This window comes from Dermacentor andersoni, chromosome 2 (genome assembly GCF_023375885.2).
Source record: "Dermacentor andersoni chromosome 2, qqDerAnde1_hic_scaffold, whole genome shotgun sequence".
Taxonomy (NCBI): domain Eukaryota; kingdom Metazoa; phylum Arthropoda; class Arachnida; order Ixodida; family Ixodidae; genus Dermacentor; species Dermacentor andersoni.
In genome coordinates, this window is record NC_092815.1 from 67049133 (window position 1) to 67076191 (window position 27059).

The window sequence follows — 27059 nt, forward strand, 5'->3', positions numbered from 1 at the left end:
ATGTGCTGAGTGGTTGCCGAACTTGCACGTGCCTGCTGCAGCAGGCACGTGCCTCATCCCATGGCGAATATTTGCCCCGGTATGCTTCTGTCTCTTTCTCGAAAATTACGCCGACGCGCGGAGGTAGCTTTCTTTTTCATGTGCTTACATTTTATTTGGTGCGTGCAGTATCTCGTCTTTGTTCTTAGGAATACGTTTACGTCGTTGGATTTAGGTGAGAGCATACCTGCGTAGGCCGTTCACAAGAGTGTGTTTGACTCATTATCAGGACGATCAATTTTTCCTACTTCTTCTGTGGGTCCTTTTTTTTCTGTGTGGTCGTGCATGCTGGAAACTTCTCTCCCGCTGCTCAGTTTTTGTCCCCTTTCCCTCTTCTCAAGAGCAAGGGACAGCCCACCGGGCTCAGCCTCCTCAATCTGCCTACTTTTCCTTTATCATTTGTTTTTACCCTTTTAAAGTCCGTTATTTTTGGCTAAGCCGCGTTCTTGCGCGCATGATATGCGGCCCACGGCCAACACACACTAGACAATGGCAATGCGAACTCCATGACTGGCCGCGTTACTGTAGCCATGGCGTGTGTTGCAGGTTGCGGAAGGGTCACGTCTGTTTCTGTAGGCTACAAGGAGCACAAGCGAGTAAACCAAGTCCACTGACGTTCCAGCCAAGTCACCGAGGCAGTGGAGAGAGCAGCGGCTACCGGTCATGATTGTCTTCCTTTTTTTTTTCCTTTGAAGAAACGCATCGTAACTTTCCAGTAACGGTTCAACCACCAGATGCTACGCTACGGAATCAGACGCGCCAGCAGGACACAAATGCTAGGAGTGCCAACACTCGTGAAGTAAGGCCTGCTCCTATATCGCGCCTCGAGTCACAGCTTCTACGCCATTATTTGACCATCGGAAGGCACTGCGTTATAAACGAGTTGCCAGCTGGGGAATTACGTATAAGACACGCCGAAAATCTCACGCGCGCACACAAAATCCATCGTCGAAGCCGCACCTGCGAGCAGCTTCTCTCCGCTACCGCGCATCTAGGCGCCTGCTCGCGTTTTGTTTGTGCCCATTTATATCCCGTCTATCGCAATATACGCGTCTCCGCCAGGGGCAGTTGCCTTACGTGGGCGAACCCAACATGGAAGTGTAGTACATTGCAAGCTGACAAAACATCAAGATAAAAAAAATAAACGGGGAGTTAGAGTCTGCGGAGGGATAAATCGCGATCAAATGCGTTCGGGGAGGCCTCCGTGCCGGCGGCTGCGACGTCTAATGCTCATAAAATATGGAACGTTGAGCCAGCCAGGCCCCGGGCTGCTACCGAGCCGCGGCTACGTACAACTCCCAGCTAAGGCGAGCCACGCTACAACTACCACACGCTAAGCTACGCTCCTGGCCTTCTTATAGAGAACGTACGCTCCGTGTAATCTCCGAGGAATTCCAATGAAAAAGCCGCAGATCGCCATATATACGTCGCAAGATCGAACGGATCTCGCGAGAAAGCGTGCTGCACTTTGCCGGGAAAGACTAACGTGTAGCACCGCCCGGCGTGGTACGAATAACGCCAGTCTTTTCGCGGCGCCGAAGAACGCTCCTTGCTCTTCTGTCTTGCACAAGCCACGGCGTTATCGTAATTCTTTTTGGCACGCGCTTGGCTTGAAAGCGCGTACCGCTGTTCGTGGGTATCTGCGCTGCACACTTCACTGAGAGAGAGGGGAACGTACGAACTACCGAGGATTCGGCAGAACGTGCCTTTCGATCAGGCAAAATGCCCGGACGTGAACGCGTTGGGGCAAGAAGGGTGTGATGGTACGGCAGATATTAATTTACGTTGCTCTGGTTCGCGCTCATGAACATGCTATGAACGATGGGATTGGAGAGCCCTTTCTTTGAGGCTTGGGCCCATATATGATTTGACCGTGAGAATGCTTGTGAAATTTTGAAATTCCGGTGTGAGGATAACGTGAGGCCTATTAATGAGGCAACCCAAATATAAATTTGATAACGGTCGAAGGAATGCACCGCAAATGTTTGTCTTCGTAGAGACCGGTGCGAGCATGCTCAATTCTATCCATATTATACTTCCTTATTTTGGCTATCTTACGCTTGTTGATTACCCTGGAAAGTTCTGCCAGTTCTATTCTAGCTGTAGGGTTAGAGGCTTTCATACATTGGCGTTTCTTGACCAGATCTTTCGTCTTCTGCGATAGCTTACTGGTATCCTGCCTAACGGAGTTACCACCGACTTCTATTGCACACTCTTTAATGATGCCCACAAGATCGTCGTTCATTGCTTCCACACTAAGGTCCTCTTCCTGAGTTAAAGCCGAATAGCTATTCTGCAGCTTGATCCTGAATTCCTCTATTTTCCTTCTTACCGCTAACTAATTGATCAGCTTCTTATGTACCAGTTTCTTCAGTTCCCTCCTCACGTCTAGGCTAATTCGAGATCTTACCACCCTATGGTCACTGCAGCGCACCTTGCCGAGCACGTCCACATATTGTAAGAAGCCAGGGTTAGCGCAGAGTATGAAGTCTATTTCATTTTTAGTCTCGCCATTCAGGCTCCTCCACGTCCACTTTCATTCATCCCGCTTGCGGAAGAAGGTATTAATTATCCGCAAATTATTCCGTTCTGCAAACTCTACTAATAACTCTCCCCTGCTATCCCTAGAACCTATGTCATATTCCCCCACTGACTTGTCTCCAGCCTGCTTCTTGCCTACCCTGGCATTTAAGTCGGCCATCAGTATAGTGTATTTTGTTTGGCTTTACCCGTCGCCGATTCCATGTCTTCATAGAAGCTTTCGACTTGCTGGTCATCATGACTGGATGTAGACGCCTTCAATTCGTACGACCTTCAATTTGTACGACCTTCAATTAGTACCTCTTATTAAGTTTCACAACAAGACCTGCCACCCTCTCGTTAAAGCTATAGAATCCCTGTATGTTACCAGCTATATCCTTATTAATCAGAAATCCGACTCCTGGGTCTCGTCTCTCCACTAAGCCCCGGTAGCACAGGATGTGCCCGCTTTTTAGAACTATATATGCTTCGTTTGTTCTCCTAACCTCACTGAACCCTATTATATCCCATTTAATGCCCGCTCATTCCTCGAATGGCACTGCTAGACTCGCCTCACTAGATAACGTTCTGCGTTAAACGTTGTCAGGTTCAGATTCCAATGGCGGCTTGTCCGGATCCAGAGATTCGAGAGATTTAAATATATATGGCTCGGCAAAACGTTCCTGTGGCTGTACGCCTTGCACCGATGGTCTAAGTGAGAGTACCACAGTACTGCTTAATGTAAGCCCAAGATCTACAAAGCGAACTTCCAAAAGTATATTTCGTTGAGCGGAAAAACTCCAGAACGATAGAAAAAATGATTGACAGTCGCTTTTGCATGCGCCAAGGAGGGTGAAGGCGAAAGCTTGCGTGCTCAAGAGACATCCATTAAATTACCTGACATTCTCACTCGAATGCGTTGTTACTTTTTATTACTTGTTTTCTCCCACCAAAGGTGGTGGGTTCGAGTGACTTAATTAAAGCTACCCTCATTAACTGTGCCACAATCAATTTCGTCCTAATTAACACCAAAGATCGTGGGTTCGACTCCCACCAAAGGTTGTGGATTCGTGTGCCTTAATGAACTCTAGAATAATTAAATGCGCTTTTTTGCATGATTAGCGGCATCGATGTGGCGAAGATGTGGAAGAAGACGACGACGAATGCACGAGCAGTGGCACGAGCAATCCGATTTTCTGTACCTCGCAATGCAACCTGGAAACATAGGAATCTAAGTTCCGACTTAAAGAAATTGATCGATTGACCCCGGCTCATTGCAGAGGTAGCATAAAGGCCACACCACCAGACTGTGCTAGTAAAAATTAAGCCGTGTAACATGGCAACGTTCCCTTGTCAATGAAACTTTGAATCGTTGGGTCGGACACCAGTTCCGGTTCCATGAATAACTTAGAAGCATAAATTCCGTGTGCTTTTGCTAGTGAAATGGTTTTTCTCTCTGCGGTCTAGGAAAACTGCCTACATTTTCCACAAAGGAACGCGACTCACACTTCTTGCTTCTCAAAAGATCGCTAACTCTCACGCGCGAATGTTGACTCCAAAAAACACCGCACGAAACAGTCTAAGGATTACAGAGTATTTTATTTTGCCAGCTGTCGCGTCGCTGCATCTCGTTGGGATTCGTTTACTAATTACGTTATTAAGTTACTCGCTTTGTTCAGATTGGTTGAAATGAGTGGTCGCATTATTGAGATGTCTACCTTAAAATATTCTCTCCTCAATTTTAACATTGAAAATTGGAAAAGAGACCAGTAGACGCCAAATTAAAAATTAACATGACTCCTTCATGAATAAACGCTTCGCAGTCTGCCTTCGCCTCATAGAATGTCCAAGGTGCCTATCGTTAAAAAAAAAGTGGATAAAATAACATATCTCGCGTTACTCTTATTGTTAGTGGTTATACAGTACCTGACTTTCTTTGCATCAGTTACGTAAGTTTCGCAAATTGAATCGTGCGCAATTCAAACGAGAGTTTAGTATGACACTTCAATCCTGTTCAAAGACTCCTTCAGGAACAGATTAGGAAATACCGTTATTTGCTTAGTGATTCTGATAGCCGGGTTGCGAATTACGATATCTACGTTATCTATCACAGTGCAGTGCTCTAGAGTGCCTGCGGGACAAAACTAAGCAAAACACCAAGGTATTTTGTGGCGCACTTTGGTAACTGATGCCTGTAAGCAAGTACTGACCTCACGGTGCCCAGTGAGTGACGCTATACAGGGCACAATGTCTTGGCCATATTATTTGTATTGCGTTTTAGGAGGTGCACTACCAGTTTTAATGAAAAGTTCGGTGCTTTGTTCCTTTCAATTAGTATTTATTTCTTGACCCTCATTATGAGACCATAAACACAATAATAACCAGCGCATCTACTTGTAACCAATATTTAAGTTTCTTTTTAATTATATGAGGCATCATATACAGGATGTCTACGCACGTGATCATTTAATTTTATTGTTAGACCAAATGGCATGATGTAGCTCAAATATTCATGCTACAGGCCCAAATTTTTATCAGTGATGCTTGCACCACGTTTCAAAAAGATATGTATGAATCCGAAAACTGCAAGGATGGTGAATTATATTTTTTGAATGAAGGAGTTATATCACACTTTCTGAAAGATCGACCCCACAATCTTTCTCTCTGGAAGTATGTAAATTATTGCTTGTGTTGAGCAATTGGAAGCATGCACCATACTTTTGCAACATTTACATGGGAGTAATTTCCTAGAATATTTAATGCCACTTAAAGTGTGCTGGCCTGTCTGTACGAATGTGTTAACGCAATTGTCCCAATTGTCCTCTATCTAGTAAAGGGAGTTGCAATGCGAAAGATTGTAACAATTCCTTTAACACAGTCTTGCACATGCCAGCATACTTTAAGTGTAATTGAAGGCTCTAGGAAATTGCTCGAGGTAGGTACTATATGGAAAATAACAATTTTGGCTAGTGATAACTCACGCCTCCCCACTACGATGAAATGGACCTCGCTATGAAAATTTGCTGTCGGTGCCTCTATTCCGCGGGTGGTACGCTTTCAAAATTTCAGCTTTCAAGCAATACTTCACCGGTAACTGATGTCGAGATTATTTTTTGTACTTTTACTTTGTCATCGCAACGTCAGGCATTGAAGCTTACTTTTCATTAGCCGTAAGACCGCGAACTCCAGAAAGATACAGGACTTTTTCAGAGCAACAAAGAACCCGAGAAGCTCAGTAAAGGAGAGAGAGAGAGAGAAAAAAAAGAGCAGCTCCGTCGACCTACTAAGCAAACGTTTCGTGCCATTTCGTTTCAGTGCTCCATCGGGTTTTTCGTAGCCGCGCCAGTTTTTTCCCTTCCCGCCCGTGCCCCATCGCTCTCCCACTGCGTTCCCCTCTTGTCATCCCTAAAGTGGGACGGCGCTTGCGCTTGCGCAAGAACGCGGAGCCCCCCCACGCATGCGCGAAGCTGACGCGTGACCACGCAAGCAAGTGACGTCATGCGCGCCGAGAGAGCGTAGCCTTGCAACACTACAGGGCTCGGGAGCTCTGCTCCAAAACCCAGTATTTTTTTTAATACCAAGACAGTGCGCCGCTAGCTGACCGCGTCGACACCCTCGGTGGGTTCCCAAAGCTTGCTCGCGCTCTTTTACTCTCCGAGAGCCCAGCTACAGTTGTTATTTCCACCTAGCGATGGCGCTTCGGTTCGTGCAACCCTGCTGGCGCGACCACTCTTGGTGCCAGTTTTTGGCGTCTAGCACAGGGTGAACCTTGCCACTTGGGACTTCAAACAGGGATGTTCGGGGCTGAGCCAGTACCGTTTCCCATTCGCTGCCGCCACTCTTCTGAGAATCCACAGGCCGCTCAGCATCATCCCCATCTCCATCGCTGCTCTCCAGCATCCTGTCCACGCACGCCTCGTTTCGGCTTCTCCGTCGAACAGCGCTGACTCACGGCAGAGCAGCCCGTTTGTGTTCTTGGGTGACTCCTTGTTTGTCGGTGATATCTTGTAGGCGACGGAACAGTTTGAATAGACCGTGGGTGGAGGCAACACGCCCATTCTTGAGCATCTCTGCATCATCGTTCTCCAAGACAGGTGAGCTCCTGCGTGAAGGTGGGCGAAAAAAAAAACTTGGAGGGAGAGAGGGGGTCTCGTGACGATGGCCACTCAGGAAAGGGCTATTCACCTCTAGTTCGTCGTCCCTGGAATTTATTGTTGTTACTAAGTATCAGGTACCCGTAAGTTGTCCTTCTCACTTCTGTAAGAACGGGGAGGGAAGCAGAATGGAACAATGCTAAGCAGTAACAAGAAATATAGTTGTGCGCATAGAAGTAATTCGAGCTTGGTAAGTTTTCTGTATGCTCGCATGTTTTTAATTTGCGTAGCAATGGGAAGGTACGCACGTAGCGATTTTTGGAAGGAAGACAAATAAGCAAATGAATCGGGAGCACCTGCGTCTGGGTGTCCACCCCGTGTTCGTGTAAACGCAATATGACTCGATCAAAAGAGTTAATAAGCAGAAGTGACCTCTACATCACACGTGTTGTCATTCACTGCACATGCTCTTTGCGTGCCATGCATGTTTTTCTTTTCTTTAGGGGTGCCAACGAGCCTTAAATTTGATGCCGTGGATTTCCTATTATCTGTGTCATGATAACGACCATTATAGATTTGAAACAAAAGGTATGTTCCATATTACAATATTAATCTACTGTATATGTAGGTACGTTGACAGTATGAAACACATATTTGCCGCAAAGAGGACAAGCACAAAACGTAGACACAATGACGACGCACAAGTGACGCGCTATTAATAAACGTGCATTCCTTTCTTGTGCATGCACTTTGCAGCAACTACGGCTTTCAGCGAATACTAAGTGGGCCAAGAATGAGTTACCTTGAGGGTGTGGAAGGGCCCTGCCAAACGACGCAGTGTTTACAAATTTAGGCCTCGAAAGAACTTCTAGAAATTATATCAACAACTATATTGCTACGGGGAGTAGGAAGAGATAACATATATTTACGTTCTATTTGCAATAATAATCTAGCGAACTGCTATGTAAAAGATGAGAAAAAGCAACTATGTTAGAATGAAAGGCGTTACCTTCGATTCTGTCGACCTAAACCAACACCGTACTCCCCACTTTGAACTGCTATTACGCTATTACCATTACGCTCCTATTTGTAATAAAAATTTGAACCGCTTTCAAGTGGCATTAGAAAAGGTATTTTCATGTGACCAAGTGTTGTGCTGACACCCTGGTATGAGACTTTAGAATACACAAATAAAATTACAGGCCAGAAATTCCTGAACTTCCCGCTTTTTCTACATTGACTCAATAATACAGAATTCTGTCAGAGTTAGACGCAATGAATAAATTTTTTTTGGGCTCAGTTTTCTCATAAAGTGGTTCGCCGAATGAAAACAGCTTTCCGTGCAAGGAGAAATATGCGTGGTCTCGGGATGCCTTCGGGGCTGCAGTGTCGTTCGTTGCGAAACATGTCATTTCTCAAGCGCACACAACGGTGTGGTTTGGATAATGCTGCGTAGCTGCTGTTTGCATTTCAGAAGTCAAGATGAAATATAATCATGAGAGCGTCAACGATGCGGACTGTGCTTTGGCAATGCATCGCCACTTCTTCAGGAAGGTGTCACCATTGCCACGTAACCATACTCAGAGGGATGTTTGACGCAACCCTGAGATAAATGTTCGCAAGCCGTTGCATTGTCGCGTGCAAAACACTAATGCGATTAAATGTAGTGTTATGCAGGTTTTGTGTTTCATTTGTGCTGTGTGGAATTTGTTGCGTAGCATACCTGGCTCTGAAAAAATTGCAGGCTACTCGTTCGAATTCACAAACATGAAGAGTAAAGTGAGCAAAGGCCTGTGAGTAATGTAAAACACGGGGATCCAAAGCATTGATAGAGTTAACGTGTTGCAGTAAAGCGGCAAGTTGGGCTACTTGATGGATGTTCATCTTGTAAAAAGGGGGCATTGCGCTAAAAACACACGGACAAGAGAAGCAGAAGTGGACAATGGACAGAAGTGGGCAGGAGTGGATAGAACAGGTCCTGTCCACCTCTACTTCTGCTGTCCGTGTATTGTTCGGGCAACACCCCCTTTCTACAATACGATAAAGTTTAGATTCAACAGATCAACGGACCTCTACTTTCACTCAGTTCGTACCTAGTGTTACTAGCGCGCATTCGCAGTGAGAAAAAAAGTGGGTACGGAAAATAGTATATGCCACAGTATTCGAAAGAAACTTTAATTATGACAGAATAGGCAAACCACACTGTTAAAATACCTCGTGCAGGCGTGCGCAAGACAGAAATGTCATGAATAAAACAGAAGCGAATGCTGCCTACTCGTCGACACGTTATATTGCTTTGAAAACACTGCTACATTTTTCTTTTATATGGGCGTCTATTTTATTAACTAGTAATCGCGTTCGGTACTAAGCATAAACTAAGTGAAGCAAATAAGTAAACATAGAAATGTACAAACTGAGCGTAAGAAGCTTACTTACGTATGCTGCCAAAATTACAAACAAACAAATAAAGTAAATAAAGGCTCGCCATCAGCTTTACTACCATTTGCGTGTTTCCTTAGTGAGTGTCTCATACTGTGCATATGGGTTCATGAACTTGTGCGTAAGAAGGAGGAGGTAGCTAACACAAGGGTACTGTCTACTGAACATTGAAGAATATTTAGGAAACATCATGTTGAGAGACAATCGATGAGGCTAGTGCACTTTATTAGCACAGTAAGATTTTGGGAGAAAACTCAAAGAGGGGGAGAGAAAGAAAGGGAAATACAGGGAGATTAGTCTTGCTGCTGCGTGTAGTCAATATAAGTACCGGCTGGCTACACTGAAAAAAAAAACTTCTTAGTTAAGGAAATATGCAGCTAAGAGTAAAAACGCAATAAAGTAAATCTCAAACGGCGCGCAGCGGGCAACTGGCTCTCATTTCGCTGCTTGCGTTTATATAAAAGCGCTATCTCAGGTTACAGCCCGCTCTAAAGATTCCGTCTGGTTAATCTGTAAGAGAAAGCAGGTACAGTCAGCGCTTGCGAAAAGGGCCCAGGGCGGCACATTTTCCACTGCGCATTCGTGACCTCTGACCCGTGTTGAACCGCACACAACGCGAACGATGCACTGAGGGCGCGAAAGAAGACCTGGGCGCAAAATTGAATCTTCCAGCCGGAAGGAAAGAAAAAGAAAAACTGAAGCGAGAAAGCAGACACGGCTATGCGAGCTATTTGATTTGCTCATCCCCGAAGCACTGTAGCCGGAGAGGTATAGCAGCAGCATAAAGCAAACATAAAGGATAGGAAGGCGACTAAGGGATTCGGGAATAAAGGCGCCGAAAGCGGAGGTGGAGGGCAGTAGCAAGTGAATCCCTCCATCCGGATGGAGCATGCGTTACCGGGGCAACCGCGGCGCGCAAACAGGACTGATGCAGACCCGCGTGGAAGCAACTACGCCGCCGAGGGCGCCAGGTTGATAGGCGACGGGTTGCGGTGCCCGTATGTATATACACCGACTCCCAAGCGCGTTGCGATGCCTCTTCGTCGCTTAAAGCAGGAGAAGCCCCTCGTGTGAAGTCGGTGAATCAGGTCGCAGTAGCGCTTCTGGAAATTAAAACATGCCCCGATGGCTACGGCGGGGTCTGCCTGCTTCTCTGGGCTTCTCATCTCAGGAGGCCGTTCAATTAAAAGGGGCTCTTGCTGGAACGACCTCTCTTAGGGCACTGAGAGCCCTTCTCAGAGCTGGCTGTTCGAGCGGCGTACGTGCGCATCCATGTGTCTTCGTTGGGGACGAAAGTCTCCGGAGAGATTGCAGCGAGCCGCTGAGGCTGCTGCTTGGAGTAATTTGTCTCGTCCTGATGCTGCGCTGCTTGGCGGTGCGGGTGGAAACTCCGCAGAGAAGCCCCGAGACTAGGGCCCTTCAGCCGATTCCTGACACTCCGCGAATGTGTCATTTCGGCAAGACATAGCTAGACCACTTTTTCTTTTTTTTTCCTTTTTGCGTCGAGATACTTCGCTCAAGCGCAGGTCCCGTTTTAAGATCTGAAATACTGGAGCCGAATATACCAAGCTTTTTATTCGTAAGAACTATCCATCACTGGCCAGTCGCTTTCGCAAACAAATGTATGCTACCAGAAACCTTCGTTCTGGGCTGTTCTATGGCTCGAACAAATTTGTGGAGACGTGCCCTGAGCTTCATTCTCAGATTTACGTTCTTAACAACTGTTCTTAAAATGACCGACGTTTGGCTATCCTCTTGCTGATTGTCCCGATTGGCTGCCACCCGTCTGTACCAACCGTACTTTCGCACGATGTGCTTTGTGAGCCGAAGTCCTGGTTCCGAAGTCTCGAGCTTGACGTTGAGTAGTCAGTGCTTTGTTTTCCAACAAATCGATGCAAAATACGAGATTTCCCACATGTTGACATTGAATTTCCTCGCACATCTCGCTGTCTTCGCATAGCCGCCGTGTTGTTCGACAATTGGGATTCGCTTCTCGCTGTACACACCGTGCACATCAGCGCTCAAATACTGTCCTGCTTATAATCACCATTTGTGTTCATGTGATATCAATCCTACATTACCTGTCAACGTTCCACCATTCGCAATAACGCGCCTCTGTAGCAACATGAACTAAAGACCACGATGTGAGATTTCTTTACATGCAATAGTTTACCGTGTGGCATCAAATGGAACGAGAAAGCCAAAGCTCAGGTTGAATCGCTCCGACCGAGCGGTAATGTTGTTCGTGAGCACTCGCTTGATAGCCAGATGACTGGCTCTGGTGAAGAGATACGCACAACGTCGACAAGGTGCTTGCAATCCAGAGAAAATCCAAAAGAGATTATGCAAGTACTCCTTTCCTGCCGGCGCTGGATAGAGCGAGCAGATGATGGGGGCTTAGGTAGAACCCCATTCGGCACAGACAGCCATCCTGTTTGTCCTCATGTTTTACATTAACACTTCAAAGAGAAACAGGGCGTAAATAAAAGTCGGCTGCTCTGGCAATGCAGCTTGAAACGCACAAAAAAAAAGTTGAAGAGAAAGCCCCGAACGCTCAAGCACGCAAATCCGTGACATATAAAGTATGGTATAGTAGTTGCGTATAAAAATGAGCAGAAAAGAAGAGTTAACTACATTAGCTTTATATGGCTCACTTGAAGCAACCTGAAGTTCCCTACAATACCAGAAACCCCAGAACATCGGCATATATCGCATTCTTCACGCACTAACTATGGAACGCAAATGATGCGCAGTAAGCAACGAAGGTTATTAAAGGATTTTATCGTTATTGAACTATGATATTCTGTCTTGTTCTCCTTCTGATATTCTCGCTTTTTTTCTCTCACCTGTGACTTGTATGCTATTATCTAAGATTGTGCAGTCGGTTGAATTGTTGTATTTTCCTCATCTTTTTTCTTTCTATTTTACATGTATCTTGTTTTCTTTTCTACATTTAACGTATATGGTATGTTTCAGTGGTGGAATCTTAAGCTGTTATGGAGACTGTATCCGCTCTGCTGCTCTTATTGTTTTACGCGTACTGGGGCTGGTGAGGCTGCCACGAGCAGCTGTTTTGCCATTTTCCCCCCGCATCACTGTATCTTGTTTTACGGAATTAGACCAGACCTTACCATACCATAAACGATATGACGCCAATTATTAAAGGCAACGAAAATGAAGCTAAGGAAAGCATATACGGAAAATAACTGTTTTTTAGTGTGGGGAATAATTACGAATGGGCTCAAATTTTTATAAGTTTCATCATCTTAATAGAGCCAAGGGTAAATCAGAGAGGTAGAAAAGACAACTTGCCACGGACGACAAGCTATCCTTTCAAGAGCACTGCAAGCGTCCGCCTTGGATGAGCTCCGTCGTAGTCGTTTGGTCCTTCTCACTGACCAAGAAGGCTAATGACGTTTCCATATGTCAACCAAAAAAAATAAGACACTTTCTACACTGTTCAATGATGCGCCTCGCACCTTTTAACCTAATGCAGCAGCGCTTGACACTTGAATAATTGAAGAATAGACACAATATAATCAAACGCGTAATATCTGCGACTATGTTACGACGAGAGCCCAGCAGCCGTGATGCGCGTCTTAAGTCCTGTGCGGCCAATTTCTTGCGCAGGCAAGGACGGCAAGAAGATAGCGTTATTTTGTGGGAGCCCGCTTGCATCACAAAGACCCGGTCGCGATGGTAGTTTTGAAGACACGTGAAGTGTAGGAGCCTGTCCAGCTAAATAATTGATGGTCTTGGAGTGTAGCTTTCGAGCGCGATGAGAAATTCCTGCAGAATGAAAGTAATCTAAAGCACTGTAGTGCCTACATTCCACGCCCTCCCCGCAACTCCCTATTCCATTTCTGTGGAAGTTTATAAAATGAGCTTTCGAGTTTCGTTACAATGAGAGAAATAGAGAAAATCAAGGATAAAATAGCACTTGACAGCATCAAATTGGCACGTCTTTGGATGAAAATGCTATAGCAGAAGCGGAAACAAATCATATAAAAGTAAATCGACGAACAACAAGGCAAACACAAGCAAATATTTGAAACAGTTACCATAAGCAAGCGAAAACAAGTAAATAAAGAAGTATAGCTAAAGCAAATTACAAGGGGTGTGAAAATATGCAAAATTTCGAATACGAATCGACTAACCCTCGCTCTTCGATTCATATTCAATTCGAGAATTCACTTTTCGAAGTTGTCAAATATTGGTTTCGTTCGAATACTACGTGACGGCACCTTTTGTACTATCCAAAGGAAAAGACGATGCAAGTCGAGACTTCCGCACGACTCTGCTACCAGAGAGCTCCATTTATTACGCAGACGAACCCATTCTTAGGCGAAGGTATGGAGGAAATATCTATGCGCAAGAGTTTCCAGTTGTTAAATAAGCATGTCTCGACTTAGGCTGCCAAGGACTATGTCTAGAAAACTTGAACGTGACCCCTTTGCATATCTGTCGTACTTCATCACTGTGCACAAGCGTAACTCAATGGGCAGCGTTTAAAAAAAAATGATATTTCAGAAGGCCGCCCTAATTTCAACAACCTTCAGTTAGGAACGTTGAGGGGGCAGGCAGTTTTATTAACATTTGCATTCAAGGCACTTAGTCGTAACATCCTTGCCGCGCTTCAGCAGAATTTTAGTAATGAGTTAAATACTACTATAAAGCAGGAAGAATGCTACGAATAAGTGCCGTAAATACGCATGTTATTAGAAGGGTGTACCCTCCCTACATTTCTAACTGAAATCTGTTGAATGTCAGGCACTCTATTGAAATATCGTTTTGAATAATGCTGTCCATTGAGTTGCGCTGAAGCATTGCGGTGAAGTTGGACAGATGTCCACAGGGGAAATATCCAAAATTCCTCTGTATGTTTGCTGTCTTGGTTTAGCAAGAGCAATTTATTATTTGGCCAATTCCAATGTCGATTGCTATTCAAACCACTCTACAAATTACGCATTCGAAAAGCACTCCCCTACGGTGACTAAAAACATACTTAATGGCAAAGTAGGAATAGTGCCGGCAATTAATTGCAGTGTTTTATTGTACGTAGAAAAAAAAATATGTATCTGAACGTGTTACTACGAGCAAAAAAGCACATTCGGTTCATAGTGAGCGTACTACTAGTACAGTAGAGGGAGAAAAGGATGCACAGAAAGGCAGGGAGGCTAACCAGAGGTAGTTGCGGTTGGCTACCCTGCACCAGGGGAAGGGTTAAGGGGGATAAAAAAAGAAAGAGAGTGGAAGGGGGAGATAGAGAGAAAGATAGCAACTGCTGATATGATTGCAGACGCAAAATCGGAAGACGGAGTTAATGTTGGCAGGTAAAGATTTAATGTGGTAATGCAACAAGAGGGATTGGAGGTTTTTCAGAGGCTGCAATGCCTGTGTTGATGAAAAACTGCGAACGCCATTATGGCAAGAAACAAATAGATTTTATTTGTACCAATTCAAATGAAGCTAACTTTTTAAGTGCTTTCTGGTTTTCGTCTTGTATATAATCAGACCAAGAAATATTTTCTCTGAAAATAACACCCAAATACTTATATTTCAACACTCGTCTTAGCTTAACGACATTCAAAAAGTAACAAGAAACCACTGAGTTCCGTTTGTTAGTAAATGATGTTACGACTGTCTTACTGCAACTAATATTCATTCGCAATTTTTTACACCACGTGCAGAAGGACACAATACATTGAACAAGACAATAATGGTCATGCATGGAATTAAGGATTTCATACAGGACGCAGTCATCAAAATAAAGCCGGATTTTAAGTGAGGTGTTACCAGGCAGATCACGGATATATATTGAAAATAGTAACGCAGCTAATACTGACCTCTGGGGACGCCGGAAGAAACGTTGACGCGATATGAATCAACAGAATTAAAAAAAAAGAAATTGTGAGAAAGAACACTGGTAATCCAAGAAACAAGATGGGGTTTATTTAATATGGCGTTCACTTTGACAAGCAAATTAGAACTAATGACAGAATCGAAAGCTTCAGAAAAGTCGATTATCATCAACTGCACGAGCTATCACTCCCACTACTTCACACTTCGGGCGAAACTGCGAAGTTTTGGTCACCGATGGCGAAAGCGGCACGAGTGGTTTGCACAGTCGTTTCGCCGCATTTTCGCACCAACTCCCACCAACTACCGCCTTTAGGCCAATTTAAATCCAACGGAAGCCTGGCGTGCAGCGTTGCGTGGGGGCCTCTCCCGCGTTAATCTCCCTCGCCTCTTCCCTTCTTGCACCCGCCTCCGTGCGCCATATTTCCCTGGGGCAATCAGTCTGGATCAGCGGGATGACTGCACTGAAGCGGCGCTGCGGGCACTGCCGTGACTCACGAGAGAGAGAGAGAGAGAGGCGCGGGAGCACGGAATGCCGCAGATTTTCGTGCCCGCACAGCGTCCCGGCGCGCCCCTGCGTCTACCCATCTCCCACTCCCCCCTCCCCCCATTTCCCACCTTTCCCACTGAACATCTTATCAGCTATAACGCACACCAAGCACTGCAGGGTCGTGCTTTTTGTGTCGTTTCGTTTCTCACGCATTGCTCCTTGTTTTCCGATGCCTGTGCAAGATTCGGGGATCAGGCGCTCATTTTCAACGCCGCTGGCCTCCGGGGCCCCCTGCAGCAGGGCAAACATTGACAAAACCCGACACGGCACGAATAATGAGGAGACGGCGGGAGGCGACATTTGAAGATTGTGCGGGATATAACGAGAACCGAGAAGCTGTGATAGGCGAAGCCAGTATCGACAGCTTTTCTAGGGGAAGGTCGAACACGGGAAATTTGCGCTGTGAATAATACGGGTAGGTGGGGAGGGAGGGTATACGCACTAGACAAGCAGAGAGAACAACTGCGTAGTAACAAATTTTAATTTTTAGACAGCCTTAGCTTTCGCTGTACCAAGATGGGAAGTTGGGCGAGTTGGTACGTTTTCGTGGTAATGGTCATTAGCGCTGCAGCAGGAGTGAGAAGGACGTCAGAAGGAGCGGGCACCACAGAGCGCTGGCTCGCAACGAAAGTTAGTTTGCAAATGCTCAATGAATATACACGGATGGAAGCAGAAGTAAGTACGAACAGCTGTCACGACATTACATCACACATATCAAGCGAGCGTTAACACAGCTCATGTCGGATCAGTAAAAACCCTCTGTGGTGTCCGCTCTTCGTTGTCGTGCTGTTCTTCTCACTGTAGCCATTACTATGAATGTTTAGGTTGTAGGTTTCCGAGCACAACAATATGCTAGCGTATTTGATGTTCTAGCACCCTACGGCTCCCCCTCCAACTCTCCACGCGCTTCGCTGACGTTTGCTTACTTGGGTGAAAGCAATGTGGCGTTTGATTTGCCCAAACTTCTCCCACGTGTATGAGTGTGTCTCTTCACTGAGCATTTTATCAAAACGAACCAAAATTTTAGTTATGCCGCTAATTCATGGCGCGGTCCAAGTGCGCAGGTGTACACTGAACACTTGTGATGTGCCCTCAGTGCAATAGGCAAGGTATTGATCGTAAAATTTTGTTGTCAAGCTCATTTTCCGCGGAAAATAACATTTTAGTAAGAAAGGGACTATATGCGGGCATCTGCCTGTACAGCTTGCACAGAACATGCAATCTTAGAACATACGTTTCCACAGTACACTGCGGTCATATCATGTTCAACAAGTTTATTTTGTCCGAATTGTATTGTTTTTTCGTTTTGACAAACGCTACAGTGTGTAGTCTGGATAGAGAGTATGCCATCTGTTTATCCATGCTGCCGATGCTGTGCGTGGGTTACATTTGCAACATGACTTTCTGTAAACGTCGATTTGCACCATTAGGCAAGCGGCCACGCAAGCAAAGACTGTAAAAGGAAAAAAGAAAGAAGTTTTCTAAAAGAAATAATTACGCCGCTATAATGCACAACGCTATGCATGGTTGATGTCTGAATTCTACAGTTTACAATAATCATTTTTAGAGCAGCGAATTCGTCCAGTTGATCACAAGCACAATCTTCGTGTTCTTTGGTTTGCACATGCAAACCAAACCTCAGATTTTCTTTTTTTTATCTCTTTGATTACCGCCTACAGGGTTATCCAGGTTTATTTACGTAAATAAACAATTTCTGGATTCGTATTTATTTTTATGTGAGGTGGTGAACTACGCGTAACTGACATATACTACATCTACAAGTCGGATCAGATCAACGTGGAGTCCAACATACATCTGTAGCTTCACCGCTGCGACACTAATATCGACTCTCGCATCATTCCCAGCTCAGGGACAACGATCCTGCTCGTACCACTAGCCAGCGCCGGTGACAAGCGACTCCAGCGAAAGACAGTCGTCCCGCTCCGTGTGAACGAATGGCGCGGGGCCAAGCTCCAGCGTTCCGTCATCATCCGGCGCGGCGACCGGAAAAAGAAGAGCTCGAAGCCTGCGCGGTCGGTTCGGGGAGGATGGGGACCGGGCTTTCCCCATACTTATTTTGTCGTTCCCCATTCCTTTCACCCTCCTGCGGGAACACGTGGCGTTGACATTAGTACGGGAACTGCGAGGGCATTGCACCCCGCTTTCCCCGCGTCTGAGTCACATGCCGAGCGTCCTCTTATACAGGACGCTGCTGCTTCTGCTGCCGCCCCGGTATTTGCCCCCTCTATACATACTATACAGTCTCGCATGCCGCCAATTTCCCTTTGCATCAATTGACGCACCGCTCGCGCTAGTGCGCCGGCATAGCGTCGCGCACAGAACGATGCCAGCGCCCCTTGTCAGAGCCAGGTTACCCCCCCCCCCCTCCCACCCCACCGCTCCCACGCGTTCTCCGTTCCCGCGGGAATTGTTCGAGTGCGGTTCGGAAACGTGGATGGTAAAAACGCCAATGGGCGGGACGGGTGCGTTTCCTCATCCCAAACGTTGCAGTCTCGCGGCCAGACGTTGTCTGTATTGGCGCGGCTGCTGTTTGTGCTTCCCTCCGCCGCCGACGTGACCGTAAACCTGCGGTTCGAAAACGTTTCGCTTCGGAGCACACACACGACGACGACGGCGCCCTAGCTCCTGCGTTTCTTCGGAGTCGTGCACCGTACCGCGGTGTCCTATACTTAACGCGTAGATGCGTCTACATGTGCTCGGAACGAGATAAGGGCAGCTATAGCAGCAGCACAAAAGACGAGTGCCATCTGAAGGGATCTACTTGCGGGAAGTGCATATTGAGCAAGACAGCAGTGTGCGTGTGGACTGTGGAGCGTCTGCCGTCTACACAGGCGCGCGCTGCCCGTTGCTAAACGTGCTCAATGGACCATTTTGAAAATGACTTTCAGGGAACGTTGGCATGCGCCATTAGCCAAGCGGCCATCTCGTCGTAGCATCGTTGTAGTGCGTCTACAACCCATGCTGCACTATTCAAGCGGCTTAACTTGTCTGACGACGCGAGCAGAGTAATACTATGAACTTGAAGTCCCAAAGACGATCTGTGACGCGAGTAGCCGTAGGATAACCGTGGCGACCAGTTATCGTAGGGATTTTTTTATATTAGTTTTGTCGGATCGATTACGTGGCAGTGTTTTAAACATTCTGCTATCGCTTATGCATGGCTTTAGGGCATATTGAATTATGTGTCAAACCAAAATTTCGTAACATAAGATAGACCTGAGGCCCTATAACTTAAACCTATTACAATCTGTTTTTATTCCAATCTCCTGACGTCAAATTTACGCAAGCGCTGACGCAAGCATCGGGCGGTGACACGAAGCGTTGTTTGAACGGCCCAATCAAACGCTGTCCTCGTTTTTAGGAGGCCACTTTTGTTTGCTTTCATAACAAATAGTATTGCCTGTCGTGAAAAATTTTTGAAAGGCTGACAGGAGGCAAGGAACACACACAAGTGGTGAGGGTTTCGTTAGCGCCAAACTTGCGCAGTGAGAGTAGATAACCGGACGAGGAAGGTGGTGTCAATGTCCGCGATTGGTTCGCTTCCACTTTCTTTTCTTACGGTGGCTGGTCGAAAATCGCGGCAGCATGCAACGAAAGGTTAAATATGCAACTAATACGCATCCTTAGCGAAGAAGAGTTGGCAGAGCGAAGTCATACACTTGCCAATAGGCCTCGACAACTTTATACTGCTTCGTACTTTTTTTATTATACGCAAGAGAGAGAGAGAGAGAGAAATATATAAATAAAAGGCAGGGAAATTAACCAGCGCTGAGCCTGGTTGGCTACCCTACACTGAGGGAAGGGTAAAGGAGAAGGAAATATTAAGATAAAAATACAAAGTCCACTGTAGATATCCCCACCGTACCAACAGTTTTCTGCTCTATATCACTAACGATCACTCAGTCCGGATCACCGACGGTCAACCAATGCGATAGTTTCAAAAAAATCGCAAAAACGCTTTTGTGGCCTTTGGTAACTGCGATATGCGAGGCAATGGTCTCAAGATCTTGTTCAAGATGAATGGCTTTCCATGCAACTGATTTAGAGCTGTGCGCAGGTCATGTCTTCCGTTTTCAAAAGTTATGACTATATAATACCTATATAACACCTAACACCGCTCTGACACGCCAGTGTTAGAGCGATTAGTGGGCAGAATTTCTCTATTCCGTTCGAAACGGGGAAGTCTGTAAATATCCCCAAAAATTCAGTTTTGTTCAGCATAATAATGCGTGTTTAATGCTTAAACGTCACATTGAAGTGGTGAGTTTTCACAATTTAGTGACGTCGCGTCAAAGAAACACGAAGTGGGCCCAGACCAAAAACTTTTGACCAGTAGCAGTGCGCTGATGTCGAAAAAGGTGTGGAATCGGAAATATTTATTTTTCATATATTCGGTCTAATCATACATAATCTGTGTACACACGTCATATCGTGAAGGGATGATTGCAGAAATGGAATAGCAACAGTTTGGTATAGCTTTACGTTATAGAGCCCCTGCAAATACCATGCAGAAGAGTGCACTCTTCTGTATTTTCACAAATCCAATGAACGATGCTCCTATTTGTGCGCCTTACCATCACTTTATTCAGTAACGACGAAGGTTCCTCATCACCGTCGTAAAAACGTGTTCCCACTGCTATGTGCCTCATTCAAAATATGTATTTTTCAGGCCATTTGGGCCTTACTGCGCTTCTTAAGGGCCATGGGTCTTGACTCGAGCCTGCAGGTGGGTCCGTTGTTTAGGCAGTTGTTTATTTTCAGGTCTTCACGTTCTTTCTGATAGATAGATCGTTCTTTCACTATCTATCTATCTATCTATCTATCTATCTATCTATCTATCTATCTATCTATCTATCTATCTATCTATCTATCTATCTATCTATCTATCTATCTATCTATCTATCTATCTATCTATCTATCTATCTATCTATCTATCTATCTATCTATCTATCTATCTATCTATCTATCTATCTATCTATCTATCTATCTATCTATCTATCTATCTATCTATCTATCTATCTATCTATCTATCTATCTATCTATCTATCTATCTATCTAATCATTTTCGTCCTCCAGTGCAGGTGTTAATATATTTATCTGTAGTGATGGCAGACACTATCAGATCATGAACGGCAGTTTACCAATATCCGTCGAAGAAAAAGTACACTGTATGAAGCATGCATATTCCAGCGCTTGTATCGATGGTAACAATGATGTGGGCCCGAACCTGAAGGATAACAAAGGTATTTGTGAAGGAGCTAAGGACAACGCAAGAGACGACGTAACGAACGATCACAGACGTGAAGTTGAGACATAGGAAAAGACGGCAGCATGGACTATAGGGCAAACGAGAGTAGCTGATACTCTATAGCAGAGATTAGGAACACGAATGGGATTGCAAAAAGTTGTTTAATCTGTAGAGAAGATAGGCGGTGGTCTGTTAGAGTAGTCGATTCGAAGGAAAATGCTGTCGAAGATGGCAGAGAAGATGGAGTGATGACATTACGAAACTTGTGACCATAGGATAGAATTGGCTGACGAGGAACAGGGGAACTGTGGCTCACTGGGAGTCGGAAAATTAATCCTTTCCTGCACAGTGTATCTAAATATCCTGATTACGATGAAGATGATAGTGGTGACTCTCTGGCCGTTCTCGCTGCCCTTCACTGTATGTAAACTTTATCCGCTCTTCATGGGCTTCTTGAACGTGTGCTCTGCCACGCAACCGCTAAGCTACCTCACTGTTGTTCGTTTTAATGCAGACCATGCTTCGCCATCTAACCGTGCATTGAATTTCACATATTTGTGTCGGTCTGAAAGGATGATTTTTCTGAGCAGTCAAGTTTGTCGTTTTCATGGACGTAGATCGAGAGGCCCGACGACGCTTACTTGATGCCCATACTTCGTTGTTGTTCTTTTCTTCCTTACATTCTGCGTTTCTCCGTGCCTACTCTAACGGCCTTCGGTCGCGCACGTCCTTGTTTTACTGGCGCCATGCAGCGTTTGCATAAGCCATCGCCCTCCAAAAGAGGCTGTCCAGCGCTCGTCGCACGGTAAAGTATGCACGAGGACACATTCAAATAATGGCATTCTCCTGTTGGCGCCTGCCCCGAACGCTGCCGTTGTGTTTCTTGCGTGTTTCAGGAACCGTTATTTCGCTTGTTGTCGTGCAGCCTTTTACTGCGCTTTGTGTCGTTGTTCTTGTTTGTACTTTTCTTTTTCTTCTGCAGCGGGATCGTGGCTTCGCGCTTGGTCTCCGTATTAATAAATTAGCACTAGCACTATTGTTGCATGAGCGCCCTGCACTTTGTTTTGGGGGAGTGCTAAGTTCTTCTTTGCGTGCATTGGCGCCAAGCGCAAACAGGGACACTTAAGCTGGAGGTGAAAAGAGAAGTGGAAAGGAGAGAGGCGTTACTCTTTTGCATAAGTAAAAGCGGCTGCGGGAAATTTCTATTACGCCTGGGAGCTGGAAGAACGAGGGAAAGCAGACCGTTAATGTTCTATTTCGAAAGTGATCTCCTTTTCTTCTTTTTCAAGACGTTAGCAGAGTCCAAAGCGCTGTGCGTGGAAAGATCACATTTAAAGTCGGGACTTCGTGAAAGTTTATTGAAACATTTTCGTTTAGATTTTTAAAGCACTCAGTGTTGGAGATGGTATTACTTGCCTGTGAACAAAAGCCTTTTTAAACATTTATATCGCTTGCACAGACTAATGTCTCTAACATGCGCCACCTAATCAGCGCGGCAGTGATGATTCGCGGCAAATAAAAAAAATAATAATAATTTATATCCTAACGTACGACAGCGTTATAAAATCATAGGTGTATCTGTTCGGCGAACAGCAAAAATGGCTTGTCACGTTTCTGCTATTATTTAGCAGCTAAATAAGTGACAGAGTGGGTGAAATGTGAAGTGCAATAATAGCGCGGTTTGTGAGGTACGCCTATAAGTAACGCCACGCGCACCTCGCCAGCATGTGGTATACTTGTCGCAACACGTAGAGTGGGCTTCTTTTCACAAACTTATCGCAGCTTAGTGCCAGATCCAGTCACCGTCCCCCATCGGTGTAGATAAGAAGGGCCCACTGTATACTTGAAAACAGGCGCCCTCGTTTTGTCTGCAGCACATCCTATGGCCAGGCATCTTGCTCAAGCTTGGTAGTTTGAGCAAGATGGCTCCTGCGTCTGTAGGCGCAGGTGCCGGAATCTGTACCTCCCTGAATGCATAAGCGTATCTTCAGAAGTGCCCCAGGGCAGCGTTCTGGGGCCACTGTTGTTCCTCATATTTATTAGCGACATTGTGGATGGCATACAGTTCACCTTGAAATTATTTGCAGACGACTGTGTTTTTTTTACTGCAGAGAATTAAATTCACCATTAGATATGTAACAATCTTGCAGAGGGACCTTGATAAAAAAGCAAATCAGTGTCTACCGTGAATGTTAATATTAATAAATGTAATCACGTACGTTTTTCCAATAAAAAATTCGAACCTCAGACACAGTACGAAGTTGAAAATACAACAATAAAAAGCCTCTCAGAGTGCAAGTACTTTAGTGGCTACTTCACGACGAAACTTAAATGGAACGTACACATCCAGCAGTCGGTACCTAAGGCAAGTAAAATGTTGCTTTCTTTATTCGTAGAAATTTCAAATCACCATCCAAAGATGTTAAAGAAACACTTTATTTTTCATGTCAGATATATCCTTGATTAGGCGTTTATGATTTGAACCTCATCAGGACTATTTGATACAAGTAATGAGAAAACTTCGAAATCAGGCTGCACGCTTCGTCTCCAATTATTACAACCCTTTAGAGAGTATCACTGAAGTAAAACGCCTGCTGGGCTGAGAAACGTTATTCACCAGAAGAAACATTTTAAGGCTGAAATTCTTCCGCCGTATCTTCTATAATCAAACAGGCATTGATAGCCGCAACTACCTGTTGGAGCCAGCTTATATCTCGTCTAGACTCGACCACTCAAAGAAGGAGCACGAATACAGCTGCAGTACGCACTGTTGTCCTAATTTTGTTTTAATTTTGTACTACGCTTGAAAATGTTAACTTACTGTATGTTCCCACCTTGATATCACTTTACTTTCTTTACTTATTCGTATACGCATTCTTTACTTATTTCTGTGAACAATTTAATACATCTTTAGCTAACTGTCTCCCCTGCGATAATGCCTTCGAGGTGACACAGGTATTCTGTAAATAAATAAATAAATAACTTCACGTGTGTTCAGTGTTCAGACACCTCTGCTGCAGGTGCCGTGTCGTTCGTTGTTTCGACAGACCTACCAGCAAATGCTGTGACTCATTTGCCTTAGTGGTAATAACATTCAACATACTCTGCAATTAGAATTCAGATCTGTCTTCCATCGCATCTAATACGCAGTTTTCATCTGCTTGTGGGGCTACGTTTGCGGCAGGATGAGGGGCTAGTACCGTATGCAAGCAACATCCTTGGTCTAATTCTTTCGTTTAATCTGGAATAATGCGGCCCTTGCATGCGTGCGATTGGCCAAGCAGCCATAGCCACTGCAGATGTTTCTGCGTTGAGCCTCTACTTTATAACCAGATAATTACGCCTGGATAGTAGTGCTTGCTGTTGGGCTAGTTGGTGCATTTAGAACAGAAAGATCTTTAGCGCTAAAAAATATGATCACAGAATAGGAAGGACGCAGAAACAGTATTAGCACTTGCTGTTTACTGTTCGTTTACCACCTGTATGGTATGTTTCTTGCATACACAAATCAGTACTCCTATATTTGCACTGAAATATCATTTTATTACCCGTTGAGTTCCGACTTACGGTGCAGTAATGGCTCCTACTCTCAAAGCAAGCACTGTACACAGACAATCGGTATCAAGAAAGTTAGTTCTTAGTGTCGACAGAAAACAAAAGGCAGATAAATTTGCTTATTAACTCAATGCATTTTATTTTTGACGTGGTGCCAACAACGTGAAATCGGTTGAACAGAAACAAGAGCAATCGCTCATCTTTGGTGCTCCTTGTTGTCTCGACCGTCCTTGCCCTCTGCATATTGCCGGCCATCGTTCCACGTTTCGGCTTCTAGCCTTCCTTCCCCGACAGCGGCCTAACAGCACCGCATACCGTGCCGCCTTTGGCCCTCAGAGCCACCGTTCGTCCTGCATTCGGTGCCACAAAGCAGAGGAGACGGCGGCGCTTAATCGACGCCGCGGATGACGCGGTTCCCACACAAAAGCGGCTGCGTCTTCCCGTTGCCTTTCTGATGAGCGCGAGCTGCGTCTAATTGGATCCGCGGCAGAACACACGAGTCACTCTCGGCGGAGCGGTCCCCTCCGAGAATGGCCTAATGCGAAGTTCCTGGATCGAGAGTAACGATCTGCCCCCCTCCTCCTCCCCAACCCGCTACAGGGGGGACCGCTACTGGCATCGTGCTTGCCCTTACGTCGCACGACGTAGCCGTCAGTCGCACGGTCGCGTGCGGCCATCGACCAGTTATGGAGGACAGAGCTTCCGCCGTCAATTGTGGGAGCTTGCGTTTCGCCCGCAGGCAAGAGGCGCGTCAGACCGGGTAGGTGGGCAACCGGAGTGGCTAATCTAATTCTCTTTAATTGGCACCAGGGTACAAGGCGCTTGCGATCGCCCGTTGCGGTTTGTGTAAGCAATGTGACTCGTGCCGCTGTTCAGCGTCACGCTGGGACTACGGCAATGCGCTGGGCGACGGAGCTGGGTTCAGCGTTGTGCACTTCGGTTGCGATACGCAAAAACGCACGACAAGGATCTTTTTTTCTTTCTTTGCCTACGAGCAGTCCGCATATACTTATCTGTGTGTGATCGACGTGCGCCCATGGCAACTCATTTAAAGCCCCCTTTCTCCTCTGTGCTTTTCCTCAAGTCATTCATGCGCTGCGCAAAACACTGCTATCAACTCATTACCAACTCGTCCAAGCTTTCCCCCTTGTACGCTTCACTTAAACCTCCCAAAATTCGCTGTCTGTCCATGCTTGTAGAGTCCATATGTTGTTGTTATTGTTCCTTTCTTTCTTTTTCTTTTATTTCTTGAAGAACAAGTAAACGTGCATCTCTCTAGAACTTCGTATTTAAAAGAAAACTGCACCTCAACACTAACGAAAGCTTGTGGATATAATATTAATCTCTTCACTGTTTTAACAGGCCTAAGATTCGTTCTTCCCATGCAGCGCAGCAATAGCCTGAAGATAAATTTAGGGACACAGGGGGCACAAGTTAAAAAAAAATATCATGCAGAACCCTAACACTGTTGGAATCGGTCTAAGTGAAGCTGCGGCGAGCCGGCAACACGAAACTGCGCATTTGGTCAAGAAAGGCGCAGCGGTTTCCGAAGCGACCAACGCACCCCGCAACCGTCAGTCAAGGAGGCAGAGAAACACGGTACACAGCTCCACACAACAGCACTTTAAAAAAAAAGAAGAAAAAAAGCTTCGGAAACCACAACGCTGTCGCGAACACTCGAGCCTCAGAGAGAGAGAGCGTAAACTTTTATTTCAAATCAACAAGATTTGAGTCCGGCGTCTTTTTAATGGGTCTGGGTACCCGCCGCGGACGCGGTTCCGAGACCTTGTCTCGAAGCGGCTTCCTCGGCTCGCTGGACGGCCCAGAGTTGTGCTGTCAGGTCAGAGCTGAGCAGTGCGGTCATCCAGCGTGACCGGAGGCTGGCGGTGGAAGAGACGGAGAGGTCGGCACTGCCCGACTTGTTTGTTAGGTCCCGACACTCCTACAACATGTGATTTAGTGTGGCAACCTCGCCACACGATGTGCATCTGTTAGTAGTGTACATGTCTGGATACATGGCGTGCATGAGTCTGGGGTTTCTGTAAGAGTCTGTTTGTAATTGTCTAAAGTGTACTGCTTGCGTCCTGTCTAACCTAGCGTGAGGGAATGGGTATATGCGTCTTTGTAATTGGTAGTGTGCCGTGATGTCGTGAAAACTGGTCATACGATCCTCCCATGCCCAGACGTTTGCAGTACCCCGCGGGGGCTCTTCCTCCGATGCTGCTCGGTGAGTCAGGCCTCGAGCAACGCCGTGAGCCGCTTCGTTGGGGGTGCTCATTCCAGTGTGTGCCTCAGAGAGCTTTTATGGTTTGTGCGATTGACCCCTCAATCGCATCGCCTACTCCTCGGACCACAAAAAACAGGTGAAATATAGCCAAAGGAAGCTGTTCAGAAAGGAACGACGTGCTTGAAGGCATATGCTCGCTGCAGTGGGGATATTTAGGTAGCGTTGGTTGTCTCGCATTCTTTGATGCCGTAGAGGAACAGAAACCACCACCGACGAATCTGTTAGGCGTAGTACATATGGCTATATACATACATATAAGTCGATTCGTTATGGGCAGCCTGTTCTGTGTGTAAGCTATTCGGTGGGACGTGAACAGCAGCACCCAGAAACAGCAGCAGCCCCGGCCAGCAAAGTCCGTGAGGCCGGTTTTCATAGAAAGCTTCGCTATATAAGGAATACGGGAATGGTGGTGGGATCGAACTTCTGTCTCTCAGGACAAGAGCCCGT

At 45.8% G+C, this 27059-nt stretch overlaps 1 protein-coding gene across 2 annotated transcripts in view; it reads left to right on the plus strand.

Annotated features, from left to right (window-relative positions):
- Window positions 1–27059, plus strand: part of Schip1 (Schwannomin interacting protein 1) — a 131764-nt gene that overhangs the window by 25627 nt on the left and 79078 nt on the right. Inside the window, exon 1 of one of the 2 annotated variants that reach the window (XM_050189128.3) lies at window positions 6393–6653. The exons of the other annotated variant lie outside the window; for it this stretch is intronic. The gene's annotated coding sequence lies outside the window, so the exon portion shown is untranslated. Of the gene's footprint in view, window positions 1–6392; window positions 6654–27059 lie in introns of those variants that run through there. 2 annotated transcript variants of the gene reach the window in all.